Consider the following 22713-nt stretch of genomic DNA (forward strand, 5'->3'; position numbering starts at 1 on the left):
CTCTCTGTCTCTTTCTCTCTCCCTTCCTCTCACCCTAAAAATAAACTGAGCATTAAAGAACAACAACGAAAAAGATATGCCCTCCTATGTTCATGTTCATTGAAGTATTATTTACAATAACTAAGATATGGAAACCACCTAAGTGTCCATCAGTGGATGAATGGACAAAGAAGTTGTGAAATATATATTATACACACACACACACACTAGAATATTATTCATATGATTCGACCATAAAATGATTGAAAACTTGCCATTTGATATAATTTGGATGAAGTGGGAGGGCATTATGCTAAGTTAAATAAGTCAGATACAGGACGAAAAATAACCTATGATCATTCTTACATGTAGAATCTAAAAAATAAAAAGCAAAAACAAAAAAGTCAAGCTCATAGATACAAAAGAGATTGATGGTTGCCAGAGGGGGAAAGGGTGAATGGGTGAACTGGTTATTTATTTTTCATTTAAGTAAGTTGAGTTAATATATAGTAAAATTTAAAAATACATTCTATTGTTGCTCTGGCCAGTGTGGCTCAGTTGGCTGAACATCTTCCCATGCACTGCACTGAGAGGTCCCCAATTCAATTCCTGGTCAAGGCACATGCCCTGGTTACTGGATCCCAGTAGGTGGCATGCATGGAGGCAGCCTATGGATGTTTCTGTCTCTCTCTCCCTACCTATCTAAAATCAATAAAACATACATTTTTAAAGTACAGTATTGTTAACTATGCTATACTTTACATCCCCAGAACTTATCCATGTTATAACTGGAAGTTTATACCCATTATTTTTTAAGTTTATACTCTTTGACCAACATCTCCCTGTTTCCCTCATCCCACTTCCCCGGGCAACCATTATTCTACACTCCCTTTTTGTGAGTTTAGCTTTTTTTAGTTAGATCCTCCAACTTATCAAAGTCTTATGTCTCAGATAATTCAAGGAATGAACACCCAATTTAACTTCATTTAACCTCCCCTTGACTCATGATTTTTTTGGTTGTGTATTTTAATTCAACTCAATGTATCCAATCTCATTAATATTTTATAAAGAGAATTTCATTTAGATTTATCTACATATTTATCATCTTCTTTACTCTTTATTGGTTCCTGCACTTGTTCCTCTTATACAAAGTAACTCTTTTAATGCAGGTTTGCTGGTGATAAATTCTGTTTCTATTTGTCTTTGAAGACAAAATAAAACAAAACACTAGTTTTATGCCTTTATGCTTGTTGTAAAGTAACTCTACTGAATATAAATTTATAGATAAGCAGTTATTTTCACTCAATACACTCTATATAACACTTCACTGTCTTCTGACTTCCACTGGCTTTCTGGATGATGCTTTAATCCAGGGGTCTTCAAACTTTTTAAACAGGGGGCCAGTGCACTGTCTCTCAGACCGTTGGAGGGCCGGACTATAGTTTAAAAAAAAAACTATGAACAAATTCCTATGCGCACTGCGGGCCCGGGACGAGTCGGCTGCTAAGCAGGACAGGCAGCGGCACCCGGCGGGCCGCATGTGGCCCGCGGGCCGTAGTTTGAGGACGCCTACTTTAATCTAACAATGGAAATCCGTATTTCTGTTTTTGCAATTTCACTGTGATGTGCACAAGTATGGTTTATTTATTTACTTACTTACTTAAGACTCCTTAAATATTTGGAATAAAGTTTTAAGCAGTTCTGAAAATTTTTCAGGAATTGTCCCCACAGGAGTTCGACCGGGAGTTCGATCACTCGCTATGACATGTGCCGACCAAAAGGGGCCAGCGCAGAATGAAGAAAGGCCCTGGTCAGCAGCTGGCAGCCAGGAAAGGAAGGCCCTGGCTGGCAGCTGGCAGCCAGGGAAGGAAGGCCTGACCAACAGCCAGAAGGCCCCGATCGGCCCTGATCACTGGCCAGGCCTAGGGACCCTACCCATGAAAGAATTTCATGCACTGGGCTATATCATTAATATAGCTTCTGCCTATATCTTTCCTTTCCTTCTGGAACTCCAATTAGATGCAGGTAAGATCTCCCACTGTTTTTTCTCTTACCTTCCTTTTATATCTTCATCTTACTATCATGATTGTTTCTTCTGCCCCATCTTGCGGCTTGTTAATCTCTCTTGTTTTGTGTCTAAATTTACTCAATTAATTCTCTTTTAAAAAATATATTTTTATTGATTTCAGAGAGGAAGGGAGAGGGAGAGACAGAAACATCAATGATGAGAGAGAATCACTGATCGGCTGCCTCCTGCACGCCCCCTACTGGGGATCGAGCCCTCAACCTAGGCATGTGCCCTTGGCCGGAATCGAACCTGGGACCCTTCATTCCGCAGGCAGATGCTCTATCCCCTGAGCCAAACCAGCTAGGGCTCAATGAATTCTTAGTTACAATTATTGTAATTCAATTCATAATTACAATATGACTTTTTCAAATCTGATGCCACCTTTATATAAAATTTCAAATTTAGCCTTTTTATCTCAATGAAAAAAATATATATATTAATTTAGAGGTACTATGAGTTGCATTTGGCCTAATTTTTCTTTATAACTTTTCATTTGGAAATTTCAAAATTAAAGGTAATTTGTAGGATTAAAAGGAGTAAACAAAACACTCCTATAACCTTTCCCTATTCAAACATTGTTAACACTTTGCCCCTTTGCTTTATCATTCTATCTATAAATATATAGAATACATAATTACCTCTATAGAAATATTATATATAATTATTCTATGAATACTTTTAGAATAAGTTGTAGAGATGATTCTTTACCCACAAAATCTTTAGTGTTTAGTTTCTAAGATAAAGGTATTACCTTATATGACCAGAAGATAGCTAGTAACTTCAGTTAATTTAACTCTGCTATAATACTGTAAAGGATTGAGTATGTGTGTCCCCCCAGAATTCATATGTTGAAAACCAAATCCCAATGTGATGGCATTTGGAGGTGAGGCCTTTGTGAGATAACTAGGTCATGAGGGTAGAGCCCTCATGAATGAGATTAGTGCCCTTAAAAGAAGAGCCCAGAGAACCAGCCAGCCCTTCCATCATGTGATGATAGAATGTGAACTCCATAGTCTGCAACTGAGAGTAGGTCTCTCAACCAGAACCTGACCCTGCCGGCACCACTCTGATCTCAGACTTCCAGCCTCCAGAACTGTGAGAAGTGAATGTCTGTTGTCTAACGTCACCCAGTCTATGGTACTTTATTGCAGCATCCCACACTAAGAAAAATAATGTAGTCCTCCCATCCATTTTTTGTATTCTCTTTTGTGAATTGAACCAATAATGTCATTTTTTTAGTATATTTTTTCACTCCAGTACAGAATCCAGTTTAGGACCCTGTATGGCATTTAGTTGTCATGAGTCTTCTGTCCGCTTTAATTTGGAACATTTCTATATGCTTTCTTTGTATTTTATGACATTGACATATTTGAACATAGTCTTGCTCTCCCTCTTTTAAAGAAAATAACCTCATTAAGGTTTATTTCTAGTTTCCCAATGATTAGCTTTAAATTATATACTTTCAACCATAATGCTACATAAATGATATTGTCTTCCTCTCAGGGCATTATTCCTGAAGGCATATAATTACTCTCTGCCCTTCCCTGACAATGTTAATTTTGATCATTTGGTCCAGTGGTCGGCAAACTGTGGCTCGCGAGCCACATGCGGCTCTTGAGCCGCGGTTTGCTGTTCTGTTGACTAATGAGTTTGCCGACCACTGCCTTAGGGAAAAACACTTAAAAAACACTTTAATAATGTACTAATGTCTTTAACCTGAAGTCAAAACTTCTGGGTAAGGGTAATGCCTTGCAAACTCATTAGTCAACAGTGCGGCAAACCGCAGCTCACGAGCCAAATGTGGCTCGTGAGCCGCAGTTTGCTGACCACTGACTTGGTCAATGTATGCCTGGTTTGAATGTATATTGGATATCATATATAAAAAACTATTTGTGAAAGCCTTTCAAACCTAGGATGATGCATTTCCCCTCCTAAGGACTTTTCATTTTCTTCTTTCAGACACTCAAGGTACTAGCTGGCTTGAACCACCTTAATTTGATTTCTAAGCTTGTGGTTTCCAGGCTGCCCATCTGACATGGAGCAGGGTTGCAAGTCCATGCAAAGACTAGTTTGCTTCTAATACACTTAATCCCAAGGTGCAGGTCTTTAGAAGTCCAGTCCTATATGGAGGATGGTTAGCAAGCAAATGCCCTATGATGATCTTGGATTCCACCCAGACACACAAGACCACCAAAAAAGTGCAGCTTCTCACTGCACAAAAGTGCAGTTATTTCTTCGTGACAATAAAAATGTCCTTAAGCCTGGCTGGCATGGCTCAGTGGCTGAATGTCGACCTATGAACCAGGAGGTCACGGTTTGATTCCCAGTGAGGGCACATGCCTGGGCTGTGGGCTGGATCCCCAGTGTGGAGATGCAGGGGGCAGCCAATCGATGATTCTCTCTCATCATTGATGTTTCCATCTCTCTCTCTCCTATCCTCTCTGACATCAATAAAAATATGTTTTTTTAAAAATATCCTTAAATGCTGGTCTAACCTCTGGGTTTTGTCTTCTCCCATATTTCAGCACTGTGGTTTTCATGACCTTTGTTGCTTTTAGAAAGTTTTATTTTTCTTTAAATTGCATCCAACTTTTCTTGTTGCTCTTGGTGGAAAGCATGACTCAAACTAATGTGTGTATCTTTATTGGAAGCAACGCTGAACAGAAGAGAAGTATCTATTGTTAGGCAATGGCCACTGAGCAATTTCTGTTTTCATCTAAATGACTCTAAAAACCTTTTTAGAGTCATACCTCAGACTCTAAAAACCTTTTCTTACATAAGTTAACCCACAGATGTAGAGTGGCAGCTTCCAAGAAATCCAAAAAGCCTGAAATTTATTTCAAGTAAATCAATTCAAGTGGACATAATTTCTTTTTCACTCCCCATTAACTTTCCTCAAGGTCATGATCAGCCCTTACATGGAGCTCCAGAAATGTATAGACGTAGAGTCAGCACTCTCATTCTCCTGGTCACATTGATTAGGTTACATGACTCAAATTGTGACCTTTCCCAGAGTTATCCGTAAAGAACTTCACTCACTTTCTGACATCTTTAATTTGGAGATTGCCTGGTAGGCAGGTAGGGTGGGAGGGAGGGTGAAATGGGAGAAAGAGAGAGAGAAAAACTGCCTGAGGATGAAGCCACAAAGAAGCTAGCCAGAATATAAGGATGCAGGGTTAGAGAATATCCTCATATCACTGGTTGCAATCTTTGATCCTGAGATACTTGAATTTATCCCCTGGATCATTCAGTTCTCCTAAGCTATTTTGAATTGGATTTCTATCTCTTGTAACTCAGAGTCTGGACTGATTAAAAAGTTTTAAACTTTATGTATACAATAAAATTATGTGTGTAACTCTAGAGTAACTCTCCTCTCAAGACTTGCAGGTCAGTGAGCAATAACCAAATGAGAAGAAGAAAGCATATAAAACTAGAATACTGTAATAGGAATTAAATTTAAAGAGGAGAGAAGATGGAAATGCTACTGAACACTTAATTTTCATGTAGTCAAATCTTTTAGTGTGTTTATTATTGATAAGATGCCTTGGGAAACGTAAAATGTACATACATGATTAGTGTATTGAATCTCTAAATTCAATAAAAACATATTTTTAAAAATGTATTTTCTAATTAAATTTTTCAAAATTACCTACTTAACTCCAAATGAGTTCACAGAACCTTGGTTTCTTCCATTGTCCTTATATAACATATGGAATCATATGTGAGAGATCTGCAAGCATGATAAATCATTTTCAGAAGTGCTCAAACACAGCTGAGGAGTTCTGTTCCATGCCTCCAAGGCCACCATTCTCTCAGCTGGTTCTCTGAAATAACCTCTAATGCATTTCCTCTTTATTTCCTGCTGTCTATTATACACATGGCAACCAGAAAACACATCACCACCTTGCCAATCAAAACCATTCAACCCTGACTTCAAACAAACTCCATAATGCGTTCTGCAGCCTAAAAGGGGATCCTTGGTGGGCCCTGGCTACCTCTCCAACTGCATCTCCTCTTCCTCACTCATTCCTTCCAGTAGCACTGAGCTGTCCGACACACCGGGTTCATTCCTTTTTGCAGCACCTCTGACTGGAGGATTCTTCCCCACTACCTCAACCCCCTCCTCCTTTCCTATTACCCATTCTCCTCTCTCCCTCTTCCCCGCCACCAGCCCTACTAAAATGTAAGTTCCATGAGAAAAGGGGCTTTATTTTATTCATTGCTGTATTTCCATTCCCTAGGACAGTATCAAAGGCACTAAACAATAGTTGAGTAGATAATTGTAATTGAGGCTAAATATACTGGCCCACAAGTGCAAATATAAGTTGCTTAGTGAAAATAATGCATTCCACTGAAAAAGGTTAAATCATAAACAATACTGTACATTGCTAAAACAGTTTGCTTTTAATGTCTACCCAGAAAAACTTTTATATATTCTTTGCTGTTTTTGTGGTATGTACATAATATTTCTGCTAAAAGTAGTATGTATTGCATGTGTATAATATCCAAATATCCATTTATCCTGTTAGTTACTAGTTTAGTTGAGTTGCATTTTTTGCCTGTTTTGGACATCATTTGCTATAAAATAAAATTTGAATAAAACATGTAAGTAAGAACTTTCTACATACTTCTTCTAATTGTGGAATATCTTTTGAAAAATAAAAATATAATATTACTCTGCAAAATATGTATTCTGCCCAGCCAGTGTGGCTCAGTTGGTTGAGCATCATCCCTTGCACCAGGAGGTTGCAGGTTCAATTCCCAGTCAGGGTACATGCCTGGGTTGTGATCCCCAGCTGATCAATATTGCTCTCTCATTGCTGTTTCTCTCTCCCCCTTCCTCTATCTCTAAATTCTAAAAACCTATTTTTAAACATGTATTTTCTAATTAAATTTTTCAAAATTACCTACTTAAATATGTTATAAATTATTATCATTTCATCTTTCATTGTTAATGAATTGGGTTCCTGGAATTATAATGTCTTTGACAGACATAAAAGGATATAGATACTTAATATTTTCTAAATCATTAGATGATTGAGATTAAGAAACAGCCTCAATAATTTTTAAGACGTATATCAACATAGCTATGGAGTTCTACTAGATCATATAATCATGTGCAATCCTGCCACACACAAAAGATTGTTCATAAATATAAAATAATACCAAAGAAGGGGTATACAATTGTAAAGTACACCAACGGTAAGTTTTCATCTTTCATGTGTTCATGTGTGATCTATGCCTTCATTCTCAGATATTCTGAAATCTTGCTATTTATTTGGGATTTTACATTATATTAATTTAGTTTTGAACTAACACTGGATATATAAAAAGTAACAGAAAAGAAAGCAAAGCAAATGTGAGGAAAGAAAAATTGAATAATAATAATTAATGTCAGATCTCTCCTTTCTTCTCTGGAGCATCTAGCACCAAATATAAGCCATGTTACATTTAATAGTCTTCTTCAATCTGAAGCTATACGAAGTCAGTTTCTTAAAATTACATTAATATATTTAGTAAAAAATAATTGAATGCTTGTAATTCATGGTCCCTTGGATGGTAAGCCAAATGGTGCTGGATAAATCACTTTTGCAACTGTTAAAGTTGTAGATACAAGTATGAAAATGATATGACTTTAAAATACCTAGGAAACAAGGCTTCAGGTTTATGTCCCCAGTTCAAACAGGAGTCACTCACTGAGTTTCTCAATACTGAAATCATTGCTTTAGATACATTTTGTTATTTTTCAAAATTTTATATAGATGATAACGATCAGCCATTATAAATCTTTGTGATGCCACTGATGTCATAATATAGTTCTTACATCCTATCTGAGTTATTGGGGGAAATTAAGTACAGGATGTCAATTTCCCATCAACAACTAAAAAAGGTAAATAAACTATCACTTTAAAGTGAGCCTTAAAGAAATAAATTTAATAATAGAAATGTATTTAACTCCTCAGTCCCATCCCCCCACCCCCCAAAAAAGCTTTGGTTACCAGCCAAATCTCCTTATTTCATTTTAAATAGACTACATGGAGGGAATCTAAATAAGTGTTTTCAAATTTGACTTTAAAACACCGCTTACTTCACTTCCCAATTTTAAGTTGAAATGTGAAATAATGAAACAGCATAGTAAACTATATGAATAATATAAACAGAAGTTATAGCCAATGACTGAGGAAGATGAGACTATTTTCCAGTTATTAAATTATCCTGGGCCTGTTCACTTGAAATCTCCTTTCCAGTGATATAGATTACATTTGTGTGTGTGTGTGTGTGTGTGTGTGTGTGTATATATATATATATATATATATATATATATATATATATATATTCAAATGTGTGTATTTGAAATTTTACCTGCTTTATTGAGTTAATTCAGCAGATGGGAAAAAGTTGAAAATTCAATCACTTTACACCAAAAGCCAATAAACAAAAATAGTTCACTTTTTGTTTGAGGCTCTGGTGCTAAAGTCTTGGCTACATCAAAAACTCATTTTTGAACCTTGGAAATGTTACTTAACATATGTCTTGTTCTCAGTTTCAAATGTCTATAAAATGAAGATATTAATAATACATTCCTCAATAAGGTTTTGCTAAGTATTACATCATATAATTCCCATAAAATTATTAGCAATTTTATATCTAACACTCCAAAAATTATTTACTGTTATTATCAGTGAAAAGTTTAATGTGATAGAAACTATTATCCCATTTACTAAAATGATATTTTAACTTCATTCAAATTTTGTTATGTCAAAATTTACTCCTAATCATGAGCTAAAAATTTAACTATAAATGCAATTTTTAAAAATATATTTTTATTGATTTCAGAGAGGAATGGAAAGGGAGAGAAAGATAGAAACATCAATGATGAGAGAGAATCATTGATTGGCTGCCTTCTGCACTCCCTACCCTGGGGATTGAACCAGCAGCCAGGGAATGTGTCCTAATGGGGAATCAAACCGTGTCCTCCTGGTTCATAGGTCGATGCTCATCTACTGAGCCACGCTAGCTGAGCTTTAAATGCAATTTTAAATGAATATATTTTTAGAGTGTGAGAGGCTGCTGATGGTCTTTTTAATGAAAATACAGATTTTCAACTACCAACTGGTGTTCATGGGAACTTTGGAATAGCTGAGTGAAATATTTGAGTTTGACTAGGAGAAGATAAGGAAAGGCATGATTCTCGCAGTGACATCCCTAAAGCATACAGTGGAGAGAGGAAGAGGCATTTTAGCACTACATAAGCAAAATGGACAGATTCTTTAAACTATGGTCTCAGAGGATAGTCCTGGCAGACCATGGACAGGGCATTGTCCAAAACAAGTTCTTACACAGCTACACCATTGTCTCCAGGGTGACTTCAGAATGATCCTGTCTAATCATTGATGTACTGTCTCAGAAAATAACACCTTTATTGCAGAGAAATTCACAATCAGTTCGCTTGACTAGAAAGATAAGCAGACAGAACCTGTAAAACAATGCTTCAAACATGAGATGACACTTTTCTGGCTTCAGTCTCTTTGAAATTAACCTGAACTTAATACTTTGAAGATAAAGTGAAAACCAACCGGGCAAAGATAACAAGATAGCCTTTGATACTAAATGTATTTCAATAAAAAGAGATAATGGCACTGCATTCATTTTCCAAAGAATTAGTGGGGAAAATACATACTTCACATTGTTCCTTCCTTTTTTACTTCACGTTAGCAAATTAACTCACATGTTTGTTTGTGTTTTTTTTTTAAAAGGCCTTTTTTCTCATTATATTTTGTTATTTGCTGCTTCTTAAAGGTTAACAACTCTTACAGGCAATCTTATCTAGTGTCTACTCCATAGGGTTAGTATAGTTATCTGCCCAACCCCGAACCTTTCAATTTTTGTCATTGGTACTCACTTTCCCGGAGTATATTTTTATAAAATATGTGGAACTGAATAAAGAAATGGGAGGCAGTCTGACTGAGCTTAGTGTTTTTGAGATACAGAAAGATCAGTATGATAGGAGCTTAGTGAGCAAAGGGGACAGTGGTAAGAGATTAAGTCAAAGAAGTAGGCAACAGGTAAGTTTATGATGGTTCAAAACATTAGAATTTGTTCTTCAAAAAGAGAAAGAATATCTATCAAGAGGAATGAGATTAAAAGAAAGTTCAGTGATTAAGTGCTATATAGAGGAGTGAGAGAACACTTTTGAAGCCATTGTGCATTTGCACTGCAAACTCTAGGATGAACTCACCTATACAAAGAGATGAAAAAAATCTCACATCACTGAAGAGTAGCAAAGAAGTTAGAACCACCAAAATCTATTACTTATATTCAGTCCAAAATATTAAATACAAAAAAGGAAAATATAGTTGTGTGTGTTTTTTCATTTAAAAATTTTTAAATATCATTTAAAAAAAAACCTAGAGATAAAAAGATAGGAAGGAATCACCTATTTTCCCACCATTTTATAACACACTTTTAACTTCAGTGTTCATATGTATAGGTTTTGCCTAGTTATAGTAGGGCTTACATATAATTTTGTACCATGTCTCCCCAAGAGACATTATAGCTTAAATATTTTTATTTTATTATAATCCTCATATTTACTTTTTAAAGATGTTTTTATTTATTTTAGAGAGAGAAAGGGATAGAGATAGAAACATAAATGAGAGAGAAACATCGATCAGCTGCCTCCCGCATACCCCTTACTAGGGTTCGAGCCTGTAACTCATGCATGTGCCCTGACCTGGAATCCAATTGGTGACCTTCTGGTTCATGGGTCAACATTCAACCACTGAGCCACACCAACCAGGCCCTCATATTTACTTTTAGTGGTTGTATATTATCCTCAAATGTATGTGTCTGAGAGTATTACTGACCATTAGAGTTGCTTCTGATTTTTTATTGCACATTACAAAAAAAGGTCAATATCTTTAAACATATGACCTTTCCCTTATTTTGTACTATTTCCTTAGGCTACATTCCCAGAAGGAATATTAATGGATCAGACAGTGTGAATATTTTTATAGTTTCTCCCTATATACTGCCAAATTGCTTTTCGAAAGGGCTGTGCCAATTTTAATTGCGACAAACAGTTTCTGAAAGTTCCAGATTCACTGCATCCTTGCCAACATGGGACATGATTATTTTTAATATTGTCATTTAGTAGGTGGATAACAAGTCCTCATAATGTTCATATACTTTTTAGTCTAGTAGACCAGAGAATAGAAAAGGAGAATATCTGAAAGTAAGGAACAATTTGACAAAAGTTCCTATTCTAGTGGCTATCTTTGTGGTCAAAAGGTTAAGTAGATGATGGAAGATGACCAAACCCAAGTTGAGTTCGCAATAAATTATACACGCAAAGTATGCTGATAAATAAGTGTGAACCTGGGCAGGGGTCTTCAGGGAAAAGTCACAAATCCAAGCCTAATCCAGTGCAACTCAGCACTACTAATCATGCAACTGCAGACAAGGAAAGCAAGATACTCAAATGCGAAAATAAACAAATACACATAACACTTTCAGTGTAATCAGCAACTCTACTTCTAGGTCCTACAGATTCTTGCACAAATAAAATAATGTGTAACAAAACAGTCATGACAACATTGGCTGTGATAGCCAAAATAATTGAAAAATCTATAATAATAAAAGTTTAATATGCTAATTAGACCAGACGTCCTTCCGGAAGACCTTCTGGACGAAGCCAGGGCTGCGAGGGAAGCCCAGGTCCCAGGTGCCAGAGGGAAGCCGATGCTGGCAGCCCGGGAAGAAAGGTCTACTCTTGCAAGAATTTCGTGCATTGGGCCTCTAGTATATACCTGTCCATGTAAAGGGGCTGTCAAGAAAGAAGTTATGGTACTTTCAACAAATGTAATACCATGGAATTGTAAAAATGAATGAAGGCAACCTTTATGTATCAACTTTGACAGTCCTCCAAGACTGCTGGGTTTTAAAAGGAGTAAGACAAACATGTATATAAAACATTACCATTTTGTAATTCCATGCTTCTATGTCTCCTGAATCTATTTTGTTCATCAGTTTATTTTGTTCATTAGAGTCCACATATGAATGAGATCATGTGATACTTACCTTTCTCTGACTGGCTTATTTCGATTAGCATAATACTCAGAGGAAAGGCAGGGGGGTTTGGGAGGAGAGTGATTAAGCAGGGAACTTGTATGCATAAGTGCATAGCCTATGGACACAGACAATAGTGTGGTGAAGGCCTGGGAGGGGCAGGTGCAGGGTGGAGGGGGACAATGGGGAAAAAAACAATAACAAAGGGGACATCTGTAATACTTTCAACAATAAAGATAAATTTTTTAAAAATAACATTTAAATATTATCATTTGTACAAAAATTTGAGACAAAGAGAAATAGAAGTTTAAAAGTTTAGTGCTTTGATTGTCTGTCAGATGGCACATCCCCAGGAGCTTACAAGAAAGCAATGGTTATTAGAGGGAACCAATGATCAACCAATTTTCTTTCTCCTCTTCTGTTCTTTTCTAATAATTGCATTATTTATTCAAATATAATTGATGAGATCATCAAAATCATCCTGTACAGAGGTCAGTCAATATGCCAGAGTAAACTGCTCTCAAAAATGTGTTACAATAACAATGCATTTATGCTTTCAGGAAAATTCCACCCATTCCTATATCCAGATCACTTTGTTCTTTGGAAGTTATTTCTGAGCTGTAAGTATGAACCAAGAGGAAAAATAATCAAAACATTCAGCTATATTTGCTTTTTGATTTACATAAGGAAGCATGATTTTCTGCTTTATTACAATCACATTTAGAGAATCTTTCATTTGGTTTAATAAATAACTGGGCCAGACTATAGTTTATCTTCTTAAGATATAATAACTCATGTTGTCTCAATTTCATCTTGAGCTAATGAGAATTAGCAGGGTAACTGATGAGATACACATATATATCAATACATGTAATTATTTTTATTCTTTTTTAAGCTGCTATGCCTACAATAATCCTTTATTTGAACCATGAAATTCAAATACATTTTAAATTGTTACATTGAGATAAAGATTTTTAAAAACAAAGTCCAAAATGACTCCTGAAAAGTATTCCAAGTAGGAAACTGGCCAAATTTTGCTTGATATGTAGTAACTTAATGTGGAAAAAGAAATATTGTAGTTAGCTTCTTTTCTTCCAAAATTAAGTATATCAGTCCAATGTTTTGCTTTCAATATAGTTTTCTGCATACCAAAGGCACTATCATTTAAACAATTACTAGTGGCCTGGTGCACGGATTCGTGCACATTGAAAGGAAATTAATTAGAAGGGATATTTTAATATCACTATTCACCCTTTCTCTATAATAGAAATGTCAACCAAATTCACGATCGACAATGGCAGATCGAAACATACACGTGCGATTGGCGCCAGCGAGAACTTCGTATGTATCATGCACGCATGAGTCAACGTTTGTTTCTAAACTGCCAGTGCGCTTCATATGTACTGGCCTGGCCGGTCAGATGGTCGGACGGACGTCAGTCAGCCTTTTATATATATAGAAGATTATTTTGTTTGTTTTAGTGTAGAATTTTATATGATTGTAGTAGTACTGGTTCTTAGCAGAAACTATTTTGTATACTTAAAAAATAAAATCTCCATAATCTTACTAACTTCCCCTAAATGTTAATATTTTATCAAAGCCTTTCTACATGTGAATGTAAGTTCCTCCATCATATTAAATCTTGTGTTCTGCTTTATTCACTATTATTTCATCAGCATTTTATAAGGTTATTACCAACCTTTCAAAATCATGATTCTATAGTGTATATCATAATGTAATTATTTCCCTATTATTGGCCAAATAGATTATTTTTACTATCAAGCTACTACAAATGACATTTTAATAAAACTGTGTACATTTCTGATAAATTACCCACTGAGTAAAAGCACATGCATGAAACCTGTCCAGCTCAGTCATAGTTCCCATTCTAGAAATTTGGGTCTGGAACAAATCGGCACATGGACAGAACGGGACCAATGCTTATTCATCCCAGTGATGGTACCTGGCAAAAAATTAATCAATTTCTCCCATGATCTCTGTAGCTATTCTGTTTCCTCTCCTTTTCTTTTGATTCTATAAGCTGCAAATACCTCCCTTTTGTTGTGGATCTTACTCTTTAAGTTAGTCATAATTAATTAACAGAAGAATTCTGTAAACAGCAATGAATAGCCTTTTCAGAAGTTTAGAAGAATCTATATAGTTCACATCATCAGCTCCATCAATTTTGTAAATGAATCAACCTTCATTTATAATCTTTGTTATTTTGATAAGCTCAAAAATGCTTACTTAAACATTTTTTCCTTTACTCTTTATCATTAATTTAAAATTGTAGATGCTTATTGGCCTTATATATTTTTTCATTTTGGTAGATTTTCCATTTATTTCTTCGTCTATTTTTCTGTTGGTATACTTACAATTTTCTAGTAGCTAAATAAAGCCTATGGCATCCCAATTAAATTCAAGAAACAAGGGACAAGATAATGAATATGAGTTTCTCTCATCAAGAAGTTTCCAGTCTAGTGAAGGGGATAAATATATGCTGGAAATCAAAATATGTTTAGGTAAGTCCTATAACAGTAGAAAACAATGAAAGACTTTTGTAAGAGTGAGTAATAAACTTATTAGTAATTTGTGTTGAAATTATTTCCATAATCTACTTATGACATTTTTTACTTAAAATTAATTTTTATGTAAAATTTTTATATTTTTCCCATTATGTTTGTGTTTAGAAAGTCTCTATTTTCTTCTAACTTGATTTAGAGTTTCTTTATATCAATTCTTTGCTTCATCTGACATTTATTTTGGAATGCAATGTGAGCTAGGGAGTGCATATTTTTCACAAGTAATTACTTAACTTTCCCAGAAATATATATCAAAATTTAAAGATTTCCCACATATTTGTGATCATTGTATATTATGCTTTATTTTCATATACTTTCAATTTTGGATGTGAGGTTCTTTTACTTTCATATGCATGTTTATCTGCATGTTAATATACTGTATTAATTACAGCAACTTGTAATATTTTTAACAATTGACAGTGCAACTTCCTCTCAATGCTTTTTTTTATTTAAAAAATTTAGCTCTTATTACCTTTTTGCTATTTCATCTGAACTTTAGAATCTCTAAATTTTACATCTTTGAAATTTAATTTGGATATCTATACATATGTATCTTTATATATTGTATGTGTGTATACACATATACATACGCATTCAGTGTTTCTATTGTAGAAATTTCTCTACTTTTTTACATTTATTGCAAATATCTGTTAGTAAAGGCTTGAGTAATTGGCTTATACTAACAACAGGTCAGAAGAAAATTTCAGTCAGCATTGAAATAACTCCTTATAACATTTAAAATATAAAGTTGGAATAAATATACATATGTATTTCTATATGTATATACCTATATACATATAGACATATAGAGGTTGGTAGATAGATAGATAGATAGATAGATAGATAGATAGATAGACAGATGAAGAGAGAGAGAGGATTATACACAGATGAAGAAGGGACCAACAAAGAGGGGAGAAAATGACTATTTTTGGCTGCCTTGAAGAAATTTCAGGATCAACCTATTTGGTACTTTAGACAGCAAGATTAGAAACTGAAGATTATCTTTATCACTTTGAATAAATGGAATTAGGACAAAATTATCACTAAAATATCATTGCAATCCATTACTTGTTAGTTGTTGCTTATTATAAAATATAGCACCTCTCATGTCTGAAATTAGATAGCTGTTTTCATTCCAAGAAATCAACATGTATTACTTATATTCAAATCATCTAACTCTTCAAAAATTAGAATTTAAGAAATCAGAGATTCTATCATAATTTTACAGTCATAGGAGCTAAGGCAGTGTGGGCTATGGTGGAAACTCACCAGCACTCTGACTGACACAGACAGATGCACAATGAGAAATCCATCAGTTCATATGCTCTATTCACGAAGCCGTAGTGCACCTGTGTACACTTATGGCAATTCTTCTTGTATAGCAGCATTTGAATTTGCTACTAATTGTATACAACCAACCAACCTCTACCTCTGGCAATTCTTAGACTGAGTACAAGGGACATGGGGCAGTCGCCCGCAAAGTGTGGAACTGACTCAGCCCTGATGTCATCTGTATACGTCATGAAAACATTTCGTAGGCAAAGACCAAAACTGTGCTAATTGTAGTAAATCATAACCAAGTGCTGTTTGTCAGTTATAAACCGTTTCTTCAGTTGCAAATTTACATTATAGGATAATAAAGTGACTCTTCAAACGACTGTGGTGTTGTTTCACAGGGAATCCAACAAAAGTATTTTTGTTTTGTTTTGTTTCCTTGAGCAATGAGAGAGGTACTAGTTCTTTAAATTCCTTTCCCTATCAATGCAGTTTCCCTCTCTCTGCCCATTTTTTTTGTTTCATTTTGGTTTTGTTTTTGTTTTACGCTAACTTAGAGTTGTAGCTCTTCAGCTTTTTATACAGTTTTTCCTCTAAACCTCAAAGACCCCTGGAAATAAGAAATCCCGTTTTAGAGACACTAGTAAATATTTAAAAGAAATTCTATGGACCTCGTGACTTAGTACAAATATATTATATGCAAACTTATCTCTAGCCCTATAAATCTTAGATGACATCTCTAAATGCACCTCAATTTATCATTTTCTTGATCTGACCATAATATTAATACAATGAAATACTGTAATAGATATTAAAATAGGTACATGTTCAATGAGTAAATACAGTCATTTCTTCTTACATTAGTATTTTATAAAATGCATAGCTGTTTCATGGGGCTAACTTATATACTAGAGTAGTAGATAACAATGTTTGTAGACCTGGCTCTCCTTTCAACTGATTTGCATAATTAATATCAACTTCCTGGAATGAAATTCTTCCTTATACAAAGAGATTGGACAAATGACCTAGGTTCTTCCCAGCTCCAAATATCTGATTCCTGCTTAGCTCTCATGAGAGTTTCAAAACCAGCCCTGGCTGGTTTGGCTCAGTAGATAGAATGTCGGCCTGGGGACTGAAGGGTCCCAGGTTCAATTCCAGTCAAGGGCACATGCCTGGTTTAGGCAGGCTCAGTGCCCAGTAGGGGGCGTACAGGAGGCAGCCAATCAATGATTCTCATCATTGATGTTTCGATCTCTCTCTCCCTCTTCCTTATTCTCTGAAATCAATAAAAAAATATTTTTTTAAAAAAAGAGTTTCATAACCAGTTAAGAGTTGATTTTGTGTGCTGGATATGGTAACCGTGATTTACTTGCTTTGGAAAAACTCTGTTATCCTAAAGTTTTATATTTGGAGTAGAAAGGAGAAAAACCAGGCAGAAAAAGGTCAAGGCTTAAGTGTGTAGAATATGCATTCTTGAATCTGGATAAATAAAATATTGAGATGGCATTACTAGAAGACTTTCCCATCTCCTAAAACTGTAATTAATGTATAACAGCAATCTTGAAGATTTTTCTTGAATAATGGAAATCCATTGAGAAATGACTATTAACATTGTATGCCTGCACTAACTCTTGTCATAAGAGAATTTGTGACTAAGTTGGCATTAGTTCATTATGTGGTATGATTTTTTTGGGAGTACAATTTCAGCTTTCCTCAAATATGAAAATATATTTCACAAACCGATTTCTGAAAGTCAAGCTAGGTTCCATTCCTCACATGAGGATAAAGAAAATAGCAATTCTTTTGAGATGTAAGCTAAAGACCCTGAAGAAAATAATGAAATGGGAAGCACAGAAAATGAAACTGGAATCATAATTGCACTCTGTTTTATGCATAAGAGAATAGAATCTGGAAAATATCGCAAGGTTTCCTCCACCATTGGACTGATTGGTTAGCCAAGTAGATTTTTAAATAAATACATACATTTTGAAATGTTGGAACTGTTTTGGCATCTTCTTATTAGAAGATCATATCTGAAAACTTTAGGGAAATTATACTTCGGACTCTAGAGTTTCTGATCAGCTTTCTGAACATGTCTCTCTAGATGTGAAACAAGCAGAATATTTCTCATTTTAAATTATGCTTTCCCTTCCTTATTACTCCTAATTCACTCACCCCATTTAAATGAGGTTATGCAGATTTAACCTTGGATAGTCATAAATGCCTTTTAAACTGCTGTTAATTTGAAACAAATGCATTGAAGTATAAATGTTTTCCATTTTGGTTCCTCTGAAAAATACGATTTAATTTTAAAGATTTTTTTTAAAGGGCGATATACTGTCACTTCATTGCTTAATCATCTTTGAATCCCTCCCCTGCCTTTAGCTCTCATCATATGCAGTGTTATAGTTTGGATCTATAGTTTCAGGACTAACATATATTAGATTGATTACCATGATTACCTTCCATTCTTAATTTGAGTATATTTGTGTGGGTGTGGGATGGTGTATATTAATTGGAGAGAAAATGAGATGGAAACAGACCATGGAATGGGGTGGTGGTGATTTAAACACACACACACACAAAAAAAAAAACAAAAAAAAAAAAACAGGTTAGTAGGAGATAAATATTCTAGATAATTTCTTTACTTATTATGCTTTTTGTTTATGATATGTTCCACCCCCATAAAATATAAACTTCATGAGGGTGGGGTCTTTGTCTGGTTTACTCTCTGATATAGTCAAAGCAACTAGAACAGCCTCTTGCACATAATAGGAACAAAGTACAATTCGTTAAATTTTTCTTGAATAAGCCATTATTATTTAGTAGTAGATTGATTAAGAAGATGAGAATTGTGCCTTATAAAAGTACATTCATCATTCAGGGTGGGTTGGTGAATTTGTTTCAAATGCAAGGTGGTTACATTACTTTCTGATAGCATTTCATGCATGCATGAGTGTACGGATGCCAGAGAAAGGTGGGGAGGAGGGAAGGGAAAAGGAGGGCAGACAGAGAGAGAGAATGGGAATGAATTTCTGAGCCATATTGATACACACACACACAAAATGAATTCATCATTAATTAAATGAAAATAAATTACTATTAAGTAAAATAAAATAAAACTCACTATCTTACTTAACAATGTAAAAACCCGGATCATGACTACTTGACAAAATAAATATTTTATTTAATAAAATCCTGGTATATATTATATTGCTATTTGTAGTAAATGTGATTTTTTTAAAAGTTATGCTGTATTGAAATTAAAATCTGGTATAGGTCCAAAAATGAATTCAGTGGCCTGGAGTCTTGACAAGTTGACATTTACTCGAGTTACTAAAATCCATCTAGAAAATATGGCAGTCCGAGCTCATGGGCTGCCCTGCAGCAATACAAGTCAAAACTGAAGTGAATTTGCAGAACTGGCAGAACTTGAACTGCTTTCATAAACTAAGTGGCTAGCACTTCTATTACTCACCTAAGACTGTGCCCACCAACCCCCCACATGCACATCCACTCTTCATCTTCCCCTTTTAGTCAAACGGAGACCCCGCTGCTCTATAATACTGATGACCATCAACACATTTCTCTGCACTTGATTCCATTTTGTCCCAGTGGTTTTGAACATATATTTAATTATCTGGAAAAAAAATCCCAACCTAAAAGTAGCCCCACCAAAAAAAAAAAAAAAATCTATAAATGAGTAAAAAGACTCTGTTTCTGTTTAAAGACTTGTGGCTTACCTCAATACATAATGCAGTGGATTTACAAGATGGTTACTTTAATAGCAATGTGAAAAACCACACTTTTAGCAGAGTAGTTAAAAATTTCTCCTTAAAAGTTCCACTTTTATTAATGGCTGTTATGGCAACTTGGTGTTAACTTAAACGTATTTTAAAATTACTGGTTAATAATGCATAACACATTTTAATCTTATATTCCCCATATTAATCCATTGAGGAAAACAGTTTTTTACTGGCTCATAGCATTGCGTAAGTGAAACACAAAACTAAAAACTGCTTGATGTGTTTAACAATGTTAATAAAGTCCTGAAAGTCACAACTACATTATTGCAACATTAAAATAACCACCTGGCAGCAGGTAGACTTTGTATGGGAATGTTAACAACCAACGTGGTGTGTGTGTGTGTGTGTGTGTGTGTGTGTGAGAGAGAGAGAGAGAGAGAGAGAGAGAGAGAGAGAGAGAGAGGAGACAGAATGTGAATGCATTTCAGAAAACTAGACTTTTAAACCAGATGTGATAACTGCTAAGAAGAATATATTTACAACCAATTTTCTACTTACCCAAACACAATGTACAAGTGTTCAACTAAAATAGTGCTAAAAATTCCATTTACAGTTCATGAATTAAGTGATGAAAAAATGTTGAACTATATTCGGACACAAAACTAACATCACTGCTAGTTTACCAGTAAGTCATTCATCTGCTTCAGAATAATGTACATTACTAAATTGGGAGAAAATGGACACTTTACAATAAAAATATTGTTTAAACTGGCTGAAAGTGCTGACGTTTTGGACAGCTCCCTTCTGATTTTTCTACAGTATTTCTATTAGGTGTCTTACTTTCGGGTTTTTTTTTTTTTTTTTCTGCTTTACCAAATCAGAAATGAGCTTAACCAAAGCAGTTTGGTTTGGGTTTGATTTTCCTTGTGTTGTGTTTTGGGCCAAAATATTCCTTCAGTGAAAGAGATTCAGGAGCTACATAACAGGTAAAGTGCTCCCTATACTGAGCCCATTTTTATTTTTCCAAAGATTCTAGCTGGCAAGCAGGGAGCGGCCCTCTCCACGTCCATGGCCCACTGCAATCCCATCGCCTCCGTCAAGGACCTCGGCCTCTCCCCTTTCAGCCAGGTGGGAGTAGGGGCAGTTCCTTAATGCCTAGGATTTCAAGAACTTTCCCAAGTAGAGACTCCCAAGCGCAGACTCCCAAGGAGACAATGGCCACAAACAAAACAGTCACCAAGAGTAAGTCTGTGTGTCTTGAAGAGGGACCCAGAAACCACCGCACTGAGCTAAGGATGTTCGGGCATAGCCTGGCCGCACCATCATTTGTAGCAACGCATAAAATCCACCTTCTGCGGAAAGGCTTGCAGCACCGTGGAACTCCCAATGGGTTTACAAAATAATTTCATATAAAATAAAAACAGTGCAGGCACCGGAGGAAGGTGGGCACGAAAACCTGGTTACATTTGGGGGTAACCTGCTCTAGGTCCGGTGGTCCAGACTCGCTTGGGCCGGAACTTTCTCGCTGGGCGGAGCCCGGGGGCAGTTCGCAACTGCCCCGGGCATGCCCAGCGGGATCCGACCCAGGAGAAGTGGCTGCACCTGGACGCGCACACGAGGCCCGCCCCGCTTCGGTGGCGCAGTTGGTCCCTGACACCCGCGCCCCACTCCGGTGCGAGCCACCAGCAGCTCAGCTCGCCCCTCAAAGCGGGACTCTCTCCATCCCCAAAACCGCGCTCCCGAAAAGTGCAGTGAGCTTCCTAGTAGGGACCTCGGACACAATAAGTCGCCACTCCCCAAGCCTAGTTCCACTCCCCTACTCTGTCCTCCTTTTCTTCGGCAAGGCTGTTACTTTCCCCTCCCTGGTCATCCCTCCCCAAGTCCCCCGCGCAAAGTGGGACTTTGGGGAGCCGCGGTGAATGCGCCCGTCCCTGACGCTCTGGATCCCTGTTTTCATTAAGAAGGCAATAAAGTTCAATTTGCCCAGCTCGTTAGGAGCCGCGGTGGACTTTCCCGAGCGCCGCGTGCGCTCTCCCTCCCGCTGAACCAGGAGCACGCTATTCACTCCATCCCAGCCTGGATCCCTGAAGGACGTCGGCTCACGCGAGAGGGAACCCACCGCGCTCCCTGCAAAGTGCCCCAAACCGCGCGCCCACACATGCATCTACACACACACAATGCCAACCCCACGCGACCAAAGTGTCAGCGAGGAGGGGAGAACGCTGGACCAGGAGTGGCACCGGCGCGGACATCAGCCTTGCGCCCGGACTCGCAGTCCGAGTCCCAAACACCCTTGTCAGGATGCCCCGGGCACAACGAGCCTCCTCACCCCCAAAGATAACACCGGGGGCCGCACGGGCGCAGCCGGGCTGAACCTTACCCGTGGGGCGCGTGGTCTCCCGCCGCTCGGCTGGCCCGCGGGCCACAGGGAGGCTGCAGCTAGGGTCCCAGGGATGCTGCTGCTCCGCTGCCGCTGCCCGGATGCCCGGCGCCAGCATCACTTCGCCGCCGCCTCCGCCTCCTCGTGCTCTGTTCTCTCGGCCGCCCCTCCCCGGCAGCCGCCTGCACAACCGGCAGCGCGGGCGGCGCGGCGGGGTGGGCAGCGGCGGCGCAAGCTCGCCCAGCTGCACCAGCAGGAGCAGCGGCGGCAGCCCGAGCACCGAGCCCCGCGGGCAGCGCTTCCCGGGCGAAGGCTCCGGGCCTCCGCGACTGACAATGCCGGACAGCCAATCGCTGCCTTGCTCCGCGCGGCGAGGGGAGGCCAATCAGAGCGTAAGGCCCAAGGTTTTCCTCCGCCTTTGCTCAGCAGGCTTGTTTCCGGGAGAGGCGGGGATGCGGTTGGGTTTGGGATGGGGGAGGCGCGGGAGGGGCCTGAGGTGGGGACTCCTGGTTCCCAAGCCTTAGGCGGAGCGAGACAGCCCGGCCCGCCAAGGTGGGCCTGGGGCGCTTTCAAACTGTCCAGGGCTTGGCCAAAGAGGGCGCACAGGGGTGACTC

At 37.4% G+C, this 22713-nt stretch overlaps 1 protein-coding gene across 1 annotated transcript in view; it reads right to left on the reverse strand.

Annotated features, from left to right (window-relative positions):
• Nucleotides 1-22429, reverse strand: part of B3GALT1 (beta-1,3-galactosyltransferase 1) — a 547925-nt gene extending 525496 nt beyond the window's left edge. The window contains exon 1 of the mRNA XM_080671102.1: nucleotides 22099-22429. The gene's annotated coding sequence lies outside the window, so the exon portion shown is untranslated. The remainder of the gene's footprint in view (nucleotides 1-22098) is intronic.
• Between the last annotated feature and the right edge of the window lie 284 nt (nucleotides 22430-22713).

Source organism: Plecotus auritus, assembly GCF_963455305.1.
Source record: "Plecotus auritus genome assembly, chromosome: 5".
NCBI classification, from domain to species: Eukaryota; Metazoa; Chordata; class Mammalia; order Chiroptera; family Vespertilionidae; genus Plecotus; species Plecotus auritus.